The sequence below is a fragment of the Rhinopithecus bieti genome, unplaced genomic scaffold (genome assembly GCF_001698545.2).
Source record: "Rhinopithecus bieti isolate Rb0 unplaced genomic scaffold, ASM169854v2 scaffold_42084, whole genome shotgun sequence".
Taxonomy (NCBI): Eukaryota; Metazoa; Chordata; class Mammalia; order Primates; family Cercopithecidae; genus Rhinopithecus; species Rhinopithecus bieti.
The window spans coordinates 1,260,817-1,280,984 of NW_016818934.1; the positions used below are offsets into that span (position 1 = coordinate 1,260,817).

Genomic DNA, 20,168 nt, shown 5'->3' on the forward strand with positions numbered 1-20,168 from the left:
CTAAAAGATAATCCAAAAAGATCCAGCTTCACAATGCTGCCCTGAAGAGATAATGCATTAGGCGGCCCCGATGCAGCGTTCATTGTCTTCTGGGGCAGGCTTGATCCCAAGAGTTTGCCTGCTCAGATGATCGCTTAGTAAACACATGCCTTATACTCTCTAGGCCTTTTTTCTAGCTTGCCTTGTGTCACCTGTGCCATGGATCTTTGCTCTCTGACCCCATGCTATGCAGACTATGGGCTCCAAGCCACTGCTGGCCTGTCGAGTGTGTGTTGCTGGTCCACCATGGGATACATTTAGAAACTTTTATAGCAATTTGACATTTTTGTGATATCCAAGCATGTGATTGTTTTCCTACTGATTTGTCTTTATAGTATTTTACCAAAGTTTCCATACAAAAAATATGGATTAAGGACAAAACATCTGGTCCGTCATCAAAGATTGTTTGACAAGCTCTGTTCTAGTTAACCCACACTGAGCTTTCCTAGTATTAATAAAAGAGTAGGATTTGGACTCCTCGTTTGTCTTTTTCTTCTTCTACAAGCCTATTTGTGAATATTTGTAATAGGAATAATGTTCACCCTCCAAAAAAAAAGTGGTTCCGCTCGTAACAGTATCTGTCTTGCTATTTTTAGGATAACTGCACACAACGTGTATCTTTTCTCATAATTCCTAAGGAAATCCATTTCATTATTTTTCTTACCAAATGTGTGACAGTAACAGGACATTTTTAACAAAAATATTTGCCCACATGCATACATGCACCTCACACTGAAGCCCAAACGGACACTTTTACTCTTCTTACATGAAATCAACAGTTTCCTCCCACAAGTATACATTTTTGCACTGCTTGCCTTGATAGTGTTTTTAGTTGATTTTTTTTTTTTTAACAGTATTGGCATTTGGTCCTGGAGAAAGAAGTTCTCCAGGTGTTTTCCAGAAAGTCTGGCATTTCCGTGGAATATTCTGAAGTCTTAATAAGTTCTCTTGGGATACTAAATCTCTAGACCTCAGTGAATATTTTGTTTTTTAATTCCAAGACGTTCTGACCATCTGAGGGCTGTGTGCAGGTGGGCCTGACTTAAAACAAACCTAATGTGCAGAAGGTCACGTGTGAGAAAACTGAGAGTCGACAGGTGGGTATTGGCGGGGAGGTGGTTATTCTTATGCAGAAAATTGTTTCCACTTGATCAAGGAAATCAGTATAAGTCATCCCTGCTAGTATATTCAAATATGATGTCATATTTCAAAATCTGATTTAAACTCAATTTTTTTAGAACAGAAATATAAACAAAGTGAGGCCAACTGGTTGAATTAACTTTGAATGATGCCCTTAGCAACAAGGGAGTAGGAGTAGATGATGTCTGTGATCCCTTGAGACCCCAAAGATTTACTTATTCTGTGAATCCTTCCACTGTCTTTACATCTTCAGTTTTTCATCCTGTTTTCTTTTCTTTTTTTCTCTTCAATCCTTTTGGTAAAGTGGCCTAAAGATGAGCTTCTTAAAACTTCTCCTGTAATTCTGCTCACTTGAGACCTGGGGTTATTGATGTTTTGTACTGTATCTCTAATGTCTGTGTTTATTACTAGATTTAGTTACAGCATCATATTTTCCTGTGTCTAAAATGTTAGTATGATACATGACTGTGCTCTATACATTTTTAGGTCTAGGAATGACTCCTGCATAGTAAATGCGAATTCACAAACCACCTTTAGGGCTTGAGAGATTTCTTTTTCTTAATTCCTTTATCAGGATAGTTCCAAATCTCCCTCTTGAGGATGGAATAGGCCCATCTCCACAATAAATAAGCAAGCTCACTTTTTTAGTTCCTTCCAACCCAACTACCTGGCTCCCACTCTAACCTTTTTGTCCTTCCATCTATCTACCCACCCCGTTTCCTACCATGTTGTACCAGACAAAAGACATCCATTGAGAGGTATCAAGAGACCTCCACAAGAGAGGGGCCCTCGTAGTGCAACAGCTTGCAGCTCTCACGTGGCTTCTTCCAGACATCCGCTTGCTTGTGTTGCGAGGCTGGGTTAAGACTGCAGACAGCCTCCACTTCATTTTTTGGATATTTCCCTGATAGTGGCCATCCTCTTCCACTGCCCTCCAGCTCTGCCATGATTTCCTTTGTACATCTCTCACCTTCCTAAAAATATGCACCAGAGTTACTGGCAGAACTCATATTTCTAATGGGTGACCCAAGCCAACGATGCATGGAGGGGAAAACTTTGTGTGATGTTGTTGTAATCTTTACAGCTATAAATAGTAAAAATTGATGCTTGTTTAGCAACAAAACATAAATCTCTCCCACCTTGCTGTATCCAGTATCAAGCACAGAGAACATTTTCCATTACTTTATAGTTTGGTAGGTAAGAGCAATGATTTTGGAACCAGACTGATAAGTTTGAATCACAGGTTTGCCCTGTACTAGCTGTGTGACTTCTGTAAGTTATTTGACTTTTATGGCTAGAGTCATCCTTAGTGGAGAAAGGATACCTACCCCATTGGGTTTTGAACAGGATTGAAAAGATAGGCCCATAGAAAAGTGTCTGGCATCTAGTAAACACTCCACAAATGTGCACTATAATTCTTTTACTCTTATAAATTACATAATTGAAATTGATCTTGGACTGCTGAAGTCAGGGTTAGAGCACAAATTTCAGCTTCCCAAGACCATATGATTAGAGTTTGGGATTATCCAACAGGAAAAACAAACAAACATAATAAACCAAACCCACAAAACCTAGATTCACTTAACCTTTCACTAGGCTGTTTATGATGCTTGCCATTTTAAATGAGCAGAGATAAACACTGTAGTCCTGGGAGAATGGCCCTAGGAGAGGAAGCAGGAGGACAGAGACTGATGAGAACAGGCTGAGGGATGCGTAGTGACCATTTGACCAGGAGAAGGGAACACCCCACACTTGCCTTCATTGACTGCTTCCTTCTCTTCCCACCTACAGCACTTTCTGAACTAACATTTTATCTTTCACTCATGGAGGAGGAATAACCATAAGGTACTAAAAATGATTTTTAATAAATGTATCAGTAGATCATTCAACCATAGGGTATTGCCTCATTTAAGCAACTTTCTCAGGCCCTCCATGTATTTCTGGAGGTCCACTTTGGCTCCTACCCTGTGGAAGATTCACAGGTGCAGTGATTGCCCAGAAACATCAGTGAGGAACCAGACCAAAGGACATTTGGATGTTTGGAGAGACTGCACTAGGACTTGGGAATTTTTTTTTTTTTTTTAATTTATTTTATTTTATTTATTTATTTATTTTTTTTATATATACTTTAAGTTCTAGGGTAATGTGCATAACGTGCAGGTTTGTTTACATTATGTATACTTATGCCATGTTGGTGTGCGTGCATTAGTCATACTGTGCGGTCAAAGCACACAACTTCTAAATTCAAAATCTTTATATCTTGTATATAGCTCTCTCTCCCCAATGCAATGCCCTCCTCTCGCTCCCGCCCCGCCTCCCACCTCCCCCCTCCCCTATGATAGGCCCCAGTGCGTGATGTTCCCCTTCGGACTTGGGAATTTTTTAGGATTTTATATGATGACTTTCACACCGCTAAATTCAGTTGCTTCCATATGAAAAATAAGAGATGATTCAAGAAGCACATGGGTTTTGGATTTAATGCCGCATCAGGGGAGTGAGAGGGCATCTGTGAAAAAGAGCCATCCAGGCTGCAGAACTCTTGTTTCCAGCAAATAGTCCATTGTTGACTTGGTGATAGGGCAAGTAGTTTGCTGATGGAAAAAAGAGAGGTCTGTGCCAGGCTTAATTGTATTGTGAGAAAATGCAGCTGGCTAAATTTGGCTTCCCGCCTTTGATATGTGTAGGAACAGAATTACCAAAGTAGAGAACATGGGGTAAGCATTGTATTAGGCTGTTCTTGTATCATTATAAACAAATACCCGAGACTGAGTAATTTATTTAAAGAAAAGGTTTAGTTGGCTAATGGCTCTGCAGATTTTTCAGGAAGCATGGTGCTGGAATCTGCTGGCTTCTGGGGAGGCCTCAGGGAGTTTACAATCATGGCAGAAGGTGAAGGGGAAGCAGGCACATCACATGGCCAGAGCAGGAGCAAGAGAGCGAGTAGGGGCAGAGGTGCCACATGTTTTAAATGACCAGATCATGTGCGAACTCAGAGCTAGAGTACTCTTATCACCAAGAGGACAGCCCAAGTCCTTCATGAGGGATCTGCCCCCATAGTCCAAACTCCTCCCACAAGGCCCCACCTCCGAGATTGAGAATTACATTTCAACATGAGATTTGGGCGGGGACAAATATCCAAACTATATCAAGCATGGTGTAAATACACTCTATGTGCTTCCAGCCAAAAGTAGATGCTCAATAAATATTTGTGGGACCAGTTCTAAGGCTGTTTATATACCCAGGGGTCAAAGCAAATCCCTTAACAAAAATTCAGGTATACAAATTCTGACATTTCTGTAATGCTTTCTGGCCTTGGGATCATATCAAAAAAGGTCTTCTATCACACATCTTATTTTCAGAGTTAACAAGTTTTGTGAGCCTATTTTAGGACCATCAAATTTTGGAGGTTTACTTGTCACTCACCATGATTTTATGGTATAACAGGAATGTTCAGGTACCTCTGGAGGTGGGACCAAAAGTGGACAGCTTTGAGTTAAGTCAGCTTGATTCACCCACCTCAAACCCATTGCATTTTTGGTTTATTGGCATCTGGTGAACAGTGGCCTAAGGCAGGGGTGGGTAAGAGGAGAGATGGGAGGGTGTTGGCAAAAAGAAATCTCAGCCTGCAGGCATCTAGAGAGACAGCACATTTCATTCTGATAAACTCCAGCAGAAAAGAGCAATCAGCTAAACAAGAGCTGGACAAATTAAATGGCTGAGTATTATTTCAAAGGAGAGCTCAGGCAGCATCAGAAATTCCCCATCAGCTGTAATAACGCCAATTACTTTGCCAATTGCAGATTCCATCGTGATGTGTTTAGTGCAATCAGGCGTCGGACTCTTGCAGGGGCCTAATGGGTTTTGTTTACTCTGAATGTACATTTGTAGAGAATCTTTTGCACCTAAAGGCTTAGAGCTCTGAATGTCCTTCGCTCGATCCAGATTCATACACAGCTGAGGGAGATTATCTTTGAGATAGAGGCAGGGACAGGCTGGACCCAGTGCCCCCGCCCCTCACTAGAGAATGCCTGGGATTTAAATATAAAGAGCACAGCTGGGTTTGGTGGTTCTTAGTAAATGTGGCAATCTCCAGAAAACCTCTCTGTAGATTAACCAACCAGTTAATCAATATATATTTCTGATTACGAGCAAGGCTTTTTGGCATGTTGGAGTGTCGGACAGATAACCATTAAGCAGCAATAACAAACACGTAGCTCTGGGAGGACAGACTTGCCAAGAGTTCATTAAGCATTAAATACTGACAAATGGGGGTGCGGGGGTTTTCATTGTCTCCCTTTGAGAATCATTTGGTGGAATGTCAAACATACAGATCATTTCACATATGGAAAGAGATCAGTAGAAAAGAAGGTATCTACTGCACTCCCCAATATTTTAGCAGAGAAAACAAAATTTGGAGAGTATACAGAAACATTCATTTTTTGTTTACGTTTGGCTTCATAGAAATGAATGAGTGTGTGACTGCCGCTACTTTCAGAAGTGAGCTGCGATTCTCCATTTATACCCTCAGTCCAGGAAGGTGCTAATCATGAACACTTTGGTCAGGCTGACAGCTCAAGTGGAAGCTGTATCTATGACTGCTGGGGGTGCGGACGAAGCGCTAAAGGCTGATTTGATTCCACTTGTGCTCAGCTGTCATCTGGGGCCAGAGCCTGAAGGAGAATGGGAAGCTATTCTCTTCCCTCTGCTGTGTGACAAGCAACCTTTGTGTCTTTTTTTTTTTTTTTTTAACCTGCCTCTTTCTCCTTCACACCTATGATAAAGGCCCCTTTGCCTGCAAAGAAAGAATTCTCCAAATTCAAAAGCAGTTGCCATTGCCTCATAGTGAGTGACTCTTGGACTCCTCAAGCCCTCCCTCCCTCAGCTGTTGCTGAGGGCTCCCTGTTCACAAGGATGGGTCAGGTCCTATTTTAGATGGGAAGGCAGACATGGGATCAGACAGGAAGAATAGGTCATAGGATATCAGATTAGCATGGCAAGGCTCATGCTATGGGCTTCAGCAGCCTTGCAGATCATTTATTCTAGGGGGATATGTGTGTGCATTCATGTGTATGTTTTCCCTAAAAAGAGGTGCTTCAGCCAGTGCATTTGGTTTGACACCAGTGTTTCTGTAGCCACCTCCTGTTCAGATAATGTTCCTGGTTCTCAGATAAGAGGCAGAGCTTGTTTCCTGCACACACTGGGGACAGGAAAGACTCTTAGAAATCATGAGATAATATATGAAGCAGTAAATGGAGGTGAGGGCATCAAGTCTTGTCACATGTACTTGGCGTCAGTAACTTCACCGCCTGTGGCAGAGATGCTGCCTTCTCATTAGCATGGAATGGAAAATATTCAGTGATTGATCTCTTTGTCTGTAAAGAGATTCATTTGTTCACATGTGAACTCAGGACATCTCTGACTTGATAACATAGCCTCCACCATGAGAAAGATGTTCTGAGATGCAATTCATCAAAAGCATTCTCAGTGGGGTGTGATCCTGTGTCTCCCCTCTTGAGGCTAGGCCAGTCTTAGAGGCTACTAATGTAGCTCAGCCATGAAAACAAATTCTCTTCTTGCAGCTAGTATTCTTCCTCCATCTTTCTCCACAATGTCTTTGAAATAAGTATATAAGCATGCCATTTTGAGAAACTTGGCCCTTGTGCTAATCTTAGTAACTCCACTTTCCTTAAATACGTATCAGCTAATCAGGTTGTCTGTCACCATATTAATTCATCTCCCCTAGATACAGGACTCTCTACTAAAACTTATGGCCAGAGAGCCTTTCCTTACATACATGGAACAATTAGGGTCATTCACTAAACTTATTTACAGGATATAAAACAATAAACATCCTGGCTAACACAGTGAAACCCCACCTCTACTAAAAATACAAAAAAAAAATCAAAAAACAAAATACTGGGTGTGGTGGCGGGCGCCTGTAGTCCCAGCTACTCGGGAGGCTGAGGCAGGAAAATGGCATGAACCTAGGAGGCGGAGCTTGCAGTGAGCCGAGAGTGCACCACTGCACACCAGCCTGGGTGACAGAGTGAGACTCTGTCTCAGAAAAATAAATAAATAAAATAAATAAATAAATAAATAAATAAAAATAGTAAATAAATAAACAGCCTATGTTTATGAAGCAATTTTAAGTGTTTCCTTATACTTGGTAAGCACTAGAAATGTGAAATAGGCAAGAATAATTAACTCCATTTTACAAAAGAAAAAATGAGCACTGAGGCAGATTAAGGGATTATTTTTTTTTTTCCAAAATTCTCAGCTGTTAAATGGTGAAATGGCAGAACTGGAGTTAAAACCAAAGCCCGCACACTCTAAGATCTTTTTCCCCTTTTGTTCAGTCATGAGACAACCGGGAAGTGTATATTATGTACCGATGGCATCTTTATACATTTCTCTTTTATGTATACAAGAGATGTAGCATTTCGGCTAAACTAATTGCTCCCCAAAGGAAAACTAGAACCAATGGGAGTTGGTGGAAAGAGGCAGATTTTCAGTTTATTTAGGAGAAATTTCCCAGCAACAAAATGAACTCACTCCCATGTGCCTAGTTAGCACCCCATCTCTGGATGCTTTAAGTAGCATCCAAAGGCAAAGCAGTAGACTAGAGGATTTTCTGCAGGTACAGAATCAGTGAGAATTGAGGTTGAATCACAGCTTCAGCACTGGCTAGCACAATGACCTTGTTCAACGTGGATTAGTCTTCTGATCCTCAGTGTTCTCATACATACAATGGAGGGAACGATATTCACCTCATTTGGTGTAAGAAGGATTAAGTATGCGTGTAACAGATCTAGCACTTTTCCTGTAATAGAGGGCTTTTTCAATAAATGCAATTGTAAAATCTCTCCAGCCTGGCCTTTCTCCAAGTCATTGTATCCCATATGTCCCCTCTTTCTCTGCCAGTCTTCCCAAGGCTTTTGCCACCCTTTGCATGGATGAGGAAAGTTGGCCCCAGCAGAACCTTCCCATGGCAGCATTGGGAGCCCAGGGGCCATGATTCCCACTCCCAGTTTTGGGTCCAGAACTTTTGTAAACTGACTTTGGATTCAGAAGCCAGAAGAAGGTCATTAGGCAAAATGGAACTGGAATCCCTAGCAACTGAGTAATTCACAAGTATGCCATCAAGGGAATAGTTTTGATGGTTGCCAAAAGATGATACATGGAAAATGTGTCAGTGAAAATACTCCTGTCTGAATAAAACTTCTTCGAGTCTGTTCTACTGTACCCTGCTGGCACCTTGAAGAGTTTTTTTTTCCCCCCCCTAAAAGTAAATGGCATGGGTAACTGGTCTGTCAGTATGTCATAAGTTCAGTGCCTAGGTATATTACTACAAACATAAAATACATATCTCTTATTACATATGTCTGATTACTATGGTAATACATAAGTATTGTAGAAAATTCGGAAAATTAAAATTAAAGAAAAGAATTTAAAATCACCTTAAATCCTACCCAGGAATGACCACCAATAACACTTTTAGAATATAGTCTCTAGATTTTATTTTATGTGGACACACATAAAAAGATGGGACCTTGTCACTTTGAGCTAAAGCCAGGCAAAGCTCACCACCTTAGATTTTCATGATATCACAATGGCGTCTAGACCTGAAGTTGTCATTACCTGGCTGACTCTAAGAAATTCCCTTTGCAACCTTAGCTCTCAGTTTTCTTATCTGATCTTATTTCTTATCTTATTGATCAACATTTTGAAAAGCATATTTCCTGGAATGTTATGGATGTTTCTTGAAAGAATCTGTAATCAAATAGATTTGGCAAAGGCAGGGTTAAAGAAAAAGCAACACTGAATATTATCAATATTCTCAGAGCTCTTAACAAGTAAATGAGCACATGAATTCCAAGAAAGGGACTTAATAGGCCATAGAATCCTTTTTTCATGACACACCTGTTAGGATGTTGTAGCAGTGATATACTTCAGAACATCTTGGGAAGCACACTGTACTGCAATCACTAAGGCGTTTCTAATTCAATATGTGCTGGATTCCCACTTTTTGGTAACACATGAACATTGAAACTGATCCCTGGAATGTGAACCTGATAGGATTAAAAAGCTAATCCATGTGGCATTGACTCCCATTTATTTGGAGAAACCAAGGAGTTAAAAATTGTTGAACAGCTGTAACCTTAGACCTCGGAAAGTAAACATTTCACAACTGATATCAAGGTCACTGACAACCTGAGTGCAGGGGGACTGGAGATGTTGGCTGAGATTTTGTGGATACCAGCCCCGGACCGTGTGTAGACAGGGAAAAACATGCTCCCAGGCTACGTCCTGAAGCTTCACATGTGCCCATTTGATTAAAAAAAAAAACAAAACAAAACAAGATGACTTACCCTGTGAGAGTTGCCTCAATTCTGCTATTCCTTGTATCCTCCGTGTTTGAGTCTTATATTCAATGTAGTTTATTTTCCTAAGTTCTCAATGAACTGCAGTGGTGTGCCACAAACTATGCCGCATACCTGCTCTACTGGAAAACTTGGCTGCAACATATAGTCAGATGGTTTAAGAAGGACAAAAGTCTCGTGCATGGGAAAATTAGAAAGCAACATGACCATGTCCAAAAGTATGTTCTAAAGTTAGTAATAAAAATTCAGGGGGATCAAGAAAAGGACTAAGCCACGTGGCCAGTGTGTCTTTGCTAAGCTATGTCTCGGTTTCTTTATGTAGCACATGGGAGGTACATACTTGAATGATGCCTCAGAAGCCTTCCAGCTTCTAGCATTTTACTCTTGTCCATTCCATTCCTGTAGAGATGAGACCTCCAGAAGCCATAAAAAGTACAAATGAAAGATTTTCAGAATAGGTGTAGCACTTCCAGAGCTTACTACTTGGGACAGTGAGCCTTCTTGATTAACTACTTAAATCTTCACTTTGTCCAACATGTTCCTCAGTTTACTTGGATCAAAGTCTTCCTCTTTCTTGTCTTCTTATTTTTTTGATTAGCATATATTTTTCCTAGTTGGATAGTGTACTTTTATATTTAATATGTAGAAGTTGTTTTCATTTAAAGTAAAAAAGGAATGTTTAAAATTTCTAGCCCTTAGGTCAGCACAGGTGATTTGTGTAGGAAGGGCCCTATCACTTTTTACATATATCCAATTCCTCTTAAACATGAACACCTATCAGAAATAATGAAAAAACTCACCCTTGGGATTTTCATTAGTTTGGCAATCACTTCTCCTGTTGAAGGGCTGGTGGACTGTACATTTTATTATTATTATTATTATTATTAATTTAAAGGGAAGCCAATTGTTTCATTTGATACCACACATAGATGACAGCACTGTAAAGTCCCAAAGAGTTTCCCACTGAGTTCCTCCAAAGTGACCTTCTAATTCCTAGCAAAGGGTCTTGTCACACTCAGCTTATCAGAGACCTTGCTTGCAGTAGTGTCTCAGGAACACTTGTTGGCTGAATTGAAGGAGTGAATGAATTGGTAAATAAGTGAGTAGTGTCCCTGTGTGGTATCTAAGAAGAATTTCGACTTTGGGGTCAGATAGAATTGGTTCTAAAATCGTGTGCTTCCTCTTAGTAGGTGTATGACCTTCAGAAAATTACTAAACTTCTGTTTTCTCATTTGTCAAGTGGGGACATGAACTCCCTTTCAGTGTTATTGGAAGGATTAGAGATGATCGGTGTAAAGTGCGTAATACAACGTAGGTGCCCAATAAAAGGAAGTTTCCTTTTCCTCTCCTTCCTCATGCAGCATCTGGCTCCTAGTGGGCCTTTGGGACATGTTTGATGACTGAAGAGAGCTGAGCACCATGCATTTGGAGACCATGAGTCATTCACACCCAGAAATTACACCTCCTTTATCTACTGGGCTGCTGTTCTCACTGGGGAAGTCCCCAGTTGCCTGGTTGGCACATTGTTCCAGCCAACCAGGTATTTACCGCTATCTCTGGCTATTCTGAGCACGAACAAGATTACCTGGGAATTTCCCTCTTGATAGGACTAGAGACTCCTGTCCTTAGATCAGAGAAGGCAGCTCTGATAATGAGATGACAAAGCAGAGGGCTTTTCTCTGTTCTCAACTAAGCCCTGAGAGGCAGGAAAAGAGACTGTAGTGTGCACAGGCTGAGGCCAAGGGCCACGTAAGATCTTCAGAATAAGAATACAGGAGCAAGGACAAGCTAGGATCAGTGATACCCACTCAGAGTGAGGAAAATCCTCAGGCCACAGACAACAGGAAAAGGCAGGCAGAAAGTAGTGACCAAGTGGCCAACTGTGTCCTGGATGTCCAGGGCTTATTAGAGCAGGGGAAGGCCAGGAGGAGTCAAAAAAGCCTAGGCAGAGATGGTCAAACAAAGATCATGTCGAGGAGCGACAATAGGTTATCCAATTGTAAATACCTGGAACCCAGATTTCAAAATACAAGGGCTCAGTGGAAGGCAGAGAGAACACTGGGGAGCAAGACAGTAGAGCCAAGCTAAAGAAGATCTGGAACAAGCAAGAAAATCATTTTCTGGGTTCAGATAAGGAGCTGAAACATTAGAAGAGCAGTCAATCTCCATCTCAGATGATAGGCGTTCCAAGTTCTTGCCTGGATGGTGTATTCCAGGGTGCTGGTCCTGGTCTCTACCAGAAGGGGTGATCAATTTCTACAACAGGTTCCCAGTGAGTCAACTTGTATAAGTTGAGCCTAAAGCCATGCACCTCAATTGGTGAGAAATAGAGCTAATAAAACTCAAACCATGGAATTTTTCCCTTGTGAGTTAGTTACCTACTCCTGCCTGAAGGTCCCTTCTTAGCAGCTAGTCAAATGTCACTTACAGGCCACTTTTAGAGCACACACACCTAGGGATTTTGCTCAGGTCAGTGCTTGGAGGAGCCTTTTTTCAGGATCCCAAAAAGTAGTATTTCAAAGCTGATGCTGTTCACTCAATTCTTTAAAGATTTATCTTCCCTCAAGCCTTATGAATTGAATTGTTACCAAAAGGATGCACTTCCCATTTGGTGCAAAGCAAAAAGTTATATAGCAGATAAGAAAACTTTGTGCTTTTATTAAAACTGTCACAATCAGCCTGTTCATTTCCCCAGACTTACCTTGTCTACTAAGGCCTAATACCTCTCTATTATGTGAAGCCTCTGTGTGGCCTTATATGAACAGTGACTGTCATTGACATGGCCACTGAGATTAATAACATTGATGCTACTGACAGCTTACCCAGGGCTTTAAAGAATGGAAACTGATTGCTAGTAAATTGGAGGTCTAAGAAAAAGTGCAAAGAAAGAGGGCCTAGAAGAAGTTGACAACCAGTCTTTCTTGGGAGTCAAGTCAACTGACTGCTTTAGTTTTAATACCTTCTTGAGGCCTAGAGAGTTGTCTTGATTTATGTTTGAAATGGTGCCCACCTATTTTTTCCCAAGCATGTAAAGTGTAGTATCAAATAACAACACACCTGACCACTCCAGCAAGTGGAAGCTTCTCTCTCATTCTGCTTTATTCTGGAAAAATAGCAGCAAATAAATTTTATTTGCTTGTAGGCCTTAATTGACTTGAAAGTTAAATATCTTTCCTAAAAAACACTTGGTTTTCTTCCTATTTTATAAAGTCACTCCCCTCCAACGTTTCTTTTCCTTCAGTATTTCAAAACAGAGATAAATAATTTTGCTAATGCTTTTAGTATTTCTCTGATTCCTTCATTAATCTCCAGGGACAACCATAAGCCTCCGTGGCTTTAAAAACATTCCATTTCTCTTGCCAAACCAGGAGAAGAATCAAAAGAGGAAGTTAGTTATCTTTGTACTAAGTTGCCCACTCTTCCTCTAAAAGTTTGAGAGCTACCATCAGAGCCTTATTTATCATTTCTACTAAAGCCTGTTCTATGAACCATAAACAACTAAAAGACTTGAATCAGTTAGCTTAGACTGTTTTGATTCCCTGCGGAGTTCAGTTTGGACCCAGTCATGTGGGGAGTGTAGACTGGTGTCATAAGAAATACTGTCTTTGGATGCTCAAGTCATCTTCTGTTCCAGGGAGCTCAGAGCATTGCTAAGGGAGTGGTGATGGTATCTTCTAGCTGTGAGTTGCACTGACTCTCCACCTGGAAGTGCTGACACTGAGGTCCACAATTGTTGCATTCTGCTGCAGAAGTCTTAACAGATAGTTAAATTAAACTATTGAGATGAGGCCTATTGATATACAATTAACCCAAGACAGTTTTCATAGATATATGTCTATATATACATAGAAAGGGTTGGCAACCCTTGCCATCTATGTGGAGAAGCCCCAATGAACAACTTTTACAAATAATTGGCCAATAGAAATTCTACTGCAATCCCTATTTCTCTAAAAATGTTCTCCCTTTTTGTTGGATAGCATATTTTGCAACATTTATGAAGGATTTTTAAATTCAGTCAGCATTTGTTTACTTGTTTACTTAGTTAACAAATTAAAATTGTATGTATTTATGATGTATGACATGTTTTGATATATGCATCCATGGTAAGGATGAATCAAGCTAATTAACATCTATATCACCTCACACATTTTTTTTTCATTTTTTTGTGGTGAGAATATTTAAAATCTATTTTTAATTTCCAGGTGTACAATACTTTGCAATTTTCAAGTATACCATGCCTTGTTATTAACTGTAGTCACCATGTTGTACAATAGGTTTCCTGGATTTATTCCTGCTAACTGAAACTTTGAACTCTTTGACCAGCATCTCCCCAAACCCGTTACCCGACTCCCAAGGATTTTTTGTTTTATGTTTTCTTACTGCAGTATCACCAAATCTTTATGTGAAAAGCAGGGCAAGAACAACATTGTAAAACATAAAAGGGGCTATTAGTTCTGTATAACACTGGATTATTCTGTGTCCAGGGTTTTTCTCCATCTAAGATACTGTCCTGTTTCTCTTAACCTGATTAGGAGACTCTAGCAGATGGGGAAGCCTCTTCCACGGGAATCTTTTTAGAGGTCAAAGATGGAGTATTTGGAGATGTTTGTGTAGATCTTATGGAAACACGATATATCAAGTTATTATTAAAACAAATATGCCCATTTTCTCTATTTAATTTTGAGGATCCCTCAAAGTAGCCTCAGCCTACACCTGGAAGAAGGAAAATAAGAGGGTGACCTGTGGACTATAATTTTTTCACCTAATCTTACACTTGAGAGTGCTTTGTTGCTTAAAAAGTAATCTCCTAATGATTTTTGCGTTTTATTTTTGCATAAAACCTGCAACCTCATGAAGGCAATTACTGTCATCCAAGTTTTAGCTCTAAGGAGCTGAGGATGGAGAGATTAAATGAATTGCCCAAGCTCACAGTGTTAGTAAGTGACCAAACTGGATTGGAATTTACATGGATCTTCTGATTCCAAGTCTAGGGTTCTCAGCAAACACCAAATGCTAAAACATTTGACAAGGAATGTGTATTCATCTGTTTCCATGCTACTGATAAAGACACACTGAAGAGTGGGCAATTTACAAAAGAAAGAAAGTTTTAATGGATTTACAGTTTCACATGGCTGAGGAGGCCTCACAATCATGGCAGAAGGAGCAAGTCACATCTTACATGGATAGCAGCAGATAAAGAGAGAGAGCTTGTGCAGAGAAACTCTCTCTGACAGAACCATCAGATCTTGTAAGACTTATTACTTTCATGACACCAGCATGAGAAAGGCCTGCCCCCATGATTCTATTACCTCCCACCAGGTCCCTCCCACAACACATGGAAATTCAAGATGAAATTTGGGTGGGGACACAGCCAAACCATATCAGAGGGGCACATCAATACAAAATGAAATGAAACAGAGGCACTCATATATTTGATCATCTAGGTTTGATCTACATTTTATTATACACATTCAGTCAGCAAATATTATTAAGTACCTATTGTTTGTAAGGCATTGCAGTGCTTAGATTTTACCTCTGAGTACAGGACAGAGATGGGATATATTGGGCCTCATTATAACCCAACCTTGGCTTCAGTGAAAGTCTTATAATGGACTTTGCACCAGCCACAGCTTCTAAAGTCATTATGGGTGGGTCTGTTCCACAAAAGTGAGCCAAGACTACTGTAACTATGCTGTTAACTCAGGCTGCAAATGTTCTATTCCTGAAAAAAAAAAACAAAAACTGTATTTGAGGTCTGCTTGATCTCAACTGCCTGTAAATACTTTTCATATTTCCTGGACTATTGCTTAGTCTTCTGTTTTTCCTTTCCATCTTTATCTGACCAATTCAGAGTCCTACTTCACAAATGCCAAACCATTTTGCTTTCTGTATCATGGAGGTATTTTTTTCCTTTTTAGGTCATATGTCTTTCACAGAGATTTTTGTCATAGATGTCTTGAGAGAGGAACTATAAAAGACATTATTTTGAACATTTGAACATTGCTTTTATTTTCTCAAAGGAGTTTGCACATGATCAACAGATATATTCATCAAACCCACCTACGAGATGAGAAACCCAGACTCAAAGTTCAGGGGAGGAGAAGTGTTCTACTTTGAGAAGAAACAACAGAAATTAAGCTCAAATGTCTTATAAAATGAATCCTGAATAATCCTTCTACATTCAAACATTTTGACAGTTTTAGGCATGAGAGGGGAGTGAGGAGTTTATTTGGAGCCTAAATTATCACCAAATTGTTTGTTTGCTATTAAAGGGCTGAAAGAGAAGCAAGCAAAACAAAAATAAAACTCCGCTGGCTCTCCACTATGGATGAGAGGTTGCACAAAGTCCTAGCTATTTCATTGGTGGAGAGCTACATGGCTGCCCAAGTTTTGCAATAGAACTTAGGGAATGGCCTTATATGGGAATTAAGGATGGGAAGCAAAATGTGTTTTTGAGGACTTAAACAGACACTCCAGGTGGTGCAGACAGGTGCAGACAGCATTGACATAATGTCACCCACATATGTACATGGCTTAGGCCTTTTAAAGCCCATTTACCTGTGCTATTGTGTTGAATTTTAGCTCTAAAATAGGTTGTGATTTGATCTTGTTACCAATTTAAAAAATCAGTTAGGCATTCCTAGTAGGTCACCTTGTCTCTGCTTGAAAGTTTCCAGTGATAGATAGCTTTCTGTTGGCCAGGTAATGTATTTCGTTGCTGGACAGCTTTTATTGTTTGGAAATTATTCTCTATATAGAGTTCAAATGTATTTTATTGAAACTTCTATCTACTGGTTTTATTATAACTGCTACACAATAATTTTTCTTCCTCATCCACACAATAACTTTTCAACCATTTGAAAGCAGTTATCAGAACTCCCTTAAATCTTACCATCTCCAAGCTAAACACCTCTCATTTTCTCAACCAAGCCTTTATTAACATGGTCTTCATCTCCTCCCAGCTCTGTTCATCTTCTCCAAGAATAGATTTCTCGCAGCTCCACGACCATAAGTGATCAACCCTCCTGGTAGCTCCATGACTTTAAGTACAGTGTATTAAATGTTTCCTGACCAATACAGTGTGATTGTTAGCAGCCTCTACTGAGATTTTTTATTTCACTTACTGCCATCTAGGATTATGATGACTATTTTAGCAACCATTGCTAGCTCAAAAAAAGCTTGTGGTCAAATGACATAACAGTCCATTTTCCATAACAACTTTGATTCATTTCTCCTCATTTAATTCCTTCTCATCCTCTTAAGAATGAGCAGCCTACGTGAAAAGTTTCAAGGGTTAGAACAGATCCTGTCACCTCCATTTAAAATAATACTAGATAACATTTACTGACCACTGACTAAACGCCAGTCATTAGAACTGTTATGAGTAATTTTCCTACAATAACTCACTAAATGCTCATAATAACCCTTGGGGGTAGGTTGTATGAATGCTCCATTTGAAATATGTGAAAATGGAAGCGTGGAGATGTTTGGTAACTTGCTTAAATTCACACAATTTGTAACTGACAGAGGTGAGATGCAAACACAGGCTCTTCAGCCCATACCCTTCACCCTGCTTTCTAGCTGATACACATAGTTAGTAGTCAACAGGAATTGAACCTCAGTCTACTGGCTGCTAGATCAATGTTCTCTCCTCACCCCAGTGTGGCCTTCCTGAAGTAGTAACAAGTCTTTCACTTTTGAACTTTAAGCTGTTTTGTTTTGCTTTTATACAAACTGAGATTCATGACCCGTTATGAATTCAATTTAGTGGGTCAATACAAGAAAGAGAAAGGCAAAAAGAAAGGAGGGAGGGAGAGAGAAATATCAAAAGACATCATATATAGTAAATGCAAATATCGTTTCTTTAAATTCTTATTTTAACATGTGTAAGATGCACACAAAAATACCTATTTGTATGTGTGTGTACAGAATATAATGAAAAGTGTATTTCTTATCTCTCTCATACAGTCAAAACAGTTTGAGAGTTGCTGCCTTGCCTATTGTTTATACCAAACTTTGTCCATTTCTTCATGCTAGGGTTAAACAGGAACTGGAAGGGACACTTGAGTTTTAAATCTCCACTCTTGATCTGCAGCCAGTAAGAGCACAACTTGCAACTAAGCAGAAAGTTTAAGCAAAGAACCTTAGAGTGAAAAAAGATGATTGAGGGCTGAAATAAAAAACAAAAAGCTGTTCCAATTTCACTTGAGTTTCCATTCGGCAGCCTCGTAGATTCCTAACTCATCACCTCAAGCAGGTCACTTCCCCTCTCTCCAAGTTGTTCGCCAGAACCAGCCAGAGAATGTAGGAAATGGTACTCTCTTTTTTTCTGTGAATCTTGGCAAAATGACTTCAATTCAGCCAGCAGTGCAGGAAGCAACTGTAAATATGAATTATGTTTTATATACTTCTCCCAGAGGAGACTTGCAGTTTGCTTCCCTGGTAAACAGGGATGTGTATTCCTGATCATCTTATTTGGATCATTTTTTTTCACCCTTCTATGTAGCAATGTCCTTAATTGAGGTAGTAATATTGGGCTTGTTGGATTGTCATGAAGTTTAATTTGAATGTTAAAGGACACCCTTGGTGCTCAGATAAAAATCATTATATAAGGAGGAAAAGAAAATTATGTTGACTAATTATAGATATATAGAATCCCATTCATTATGTCCACAATGATATGTATCTGAATATGATATGTTGTAGATTGAAAAATAGCAACTCTCCGTGTTTATTTCCAGAGTCACTTTAGGCACTTGGGAAAATGCATTCTCTCATTATATTCAATTAAAGTATGTGTAGGAATGAGGCAAGTACAGTACAAAAATCTCCAGGAATCAACAAAGGACCACCAAGAGAATTTAAATGGATTTCAGCCATTGTAAACAGAAGGCAATTTAAGTCCATTTCACTGTTGAAAACATAATTGAGGCTGGGCACTGTGGCTCACACCTGTAATCCTAGTGCTTTGGGAGGCTGACGCAGGATTGCTCAAGGCCAGGAGTTCAAAAGCAGCCTGGACAACATAGCATGACCCTATCGCTGCAAAACATAAAAAAAAAAAAAAAGTAGCCAGTCACATGTGCCTGTAGTCCCAAGTACTAGGGAGGCTGAGGTGGGAGGATCACTTGAGCCCAGGAGTTCAAGGTTACAGTGACGTATGATCATGCCCCTGCACTCCAGCCTGGGCAACCGAAGAAAACCCTGTCTCAGAAAAGAAAAGGAAAAGCAGAGAAAAGCGAGAAGAAGGAAGGAAGGGAGGGAGGAAGGGACGGAGGGAGGGAGGAAGGGACGGAGGGAGGGAGGAAAGGATGGAGGGAGGGAGGGAGGGACGGAGGGAAGGAAGGAAGGAAGGAAGAGGGAGGGAGGGAAGGAAGGATTTGAAAAAGTATGAGTTCACATCAAATGCTGTGGATAAAAGTCTTTACTCAAGTTATTGAGAATTGAGAAAATCTAAGAGCTGTAGAGAGTACTACGCATTTTGAACCCAGTTTCCCTGAGTGTGTGTCCTCAGGTATAATTGTGTAGTCAAGTGGTATTCAGTCTTCTCTGTTGAGTGATTAGGGTTGAGTTAGAAAATGGCAGTGACTTTTGGCAGCAGAAGTGACATGGCTGCTCAAGGTACCATAGCAAGTTGTTGGAGCGGGAAGTTGGACTCCCAGACAAGTGCTCTTTCCATTACCCCATGCTGCCTCCCAGTGGGAAGGTGGCAATGGTGTTAGGATGTAATCTCATAAGTTACTATCTTTTCTTCCCACTGGACAGGTGGCTCAGAATTTTAGGATTACTTACCAACTTAACAATGTTGGGTTTAGCATACAATTTGAGAACTAAATGACTTCTCTTCAGAAAAAATTAAATATTTAGTTGTATTTATTTCAACCAAAGAAAATAATAACACTTTTTTTGCATTATGAGCTATTTATTAACATCGAGAGGCAAATCTAAAAACCTTCTTAAAGGGGATTTGGTGAAACAGTGCAATGGCCAAGTAAAAATCATTTCCCCATGCCTGCATGCTCACCCCATCCTCCTTACACACACTTCCTGATAGGAGCATGATCACTCCCTCAGTGAAAGTGTTGGAGAGGAACCCAGAGCCACAGCAGCGCTTCCTGGGTATTGCATACCTGTAACATTTGATCCTCTTAACATTGCCTACCCCTGACAGGTGGGCTGAAAGGGGTGGTATTGGGAAATGATGAGGGGCAGTGTCTCAGCACACAATCTTTGAATTGATATTGGAAAGTAGCTTGGAGGTTAACTGTTCTAACTTCCCGTATCATAAAGGACTCTGACAAAAGGACATTCTGTCTCGTCTTAAATTTCCAGCAGCTTCTCTATTTCTGAACATTTTTGATTTTCAGAAAACATTTTATATTTTGCAGAAATCTATTTCTCAGCTACTTTCACCATTAGTCTCTTCCTGGAATTATGCATATGGTACAAGTCTCATTCTTCTTCCGTGCCTTGGCCCTTGGTATATTTGAAGACAGACATCATCCCTGATCCTCCCCACTCTACATCCAAGTTGTTTTGTTTTGTTTTGTTTTGTTTATTTGTTTGTCGGGTTTTTTTTTTTTTTTTTTTTTTTTTTTTTTTTTTTTT

At 40.0% G+C, this 20,168-nt stretch overlaps 1 protein-coding gene across 1 annotated transcript in view; it reads left to right on the forward strand.

Annotated features, from left to right (window-relative positions):
• The window catches only part of SETBP1 (SET binding protein 1), a 374,207-nt gene that overhangs the window by 191,920 nt on the left and 162,119 nt on the right, over nt 1–20,168 (forward strand).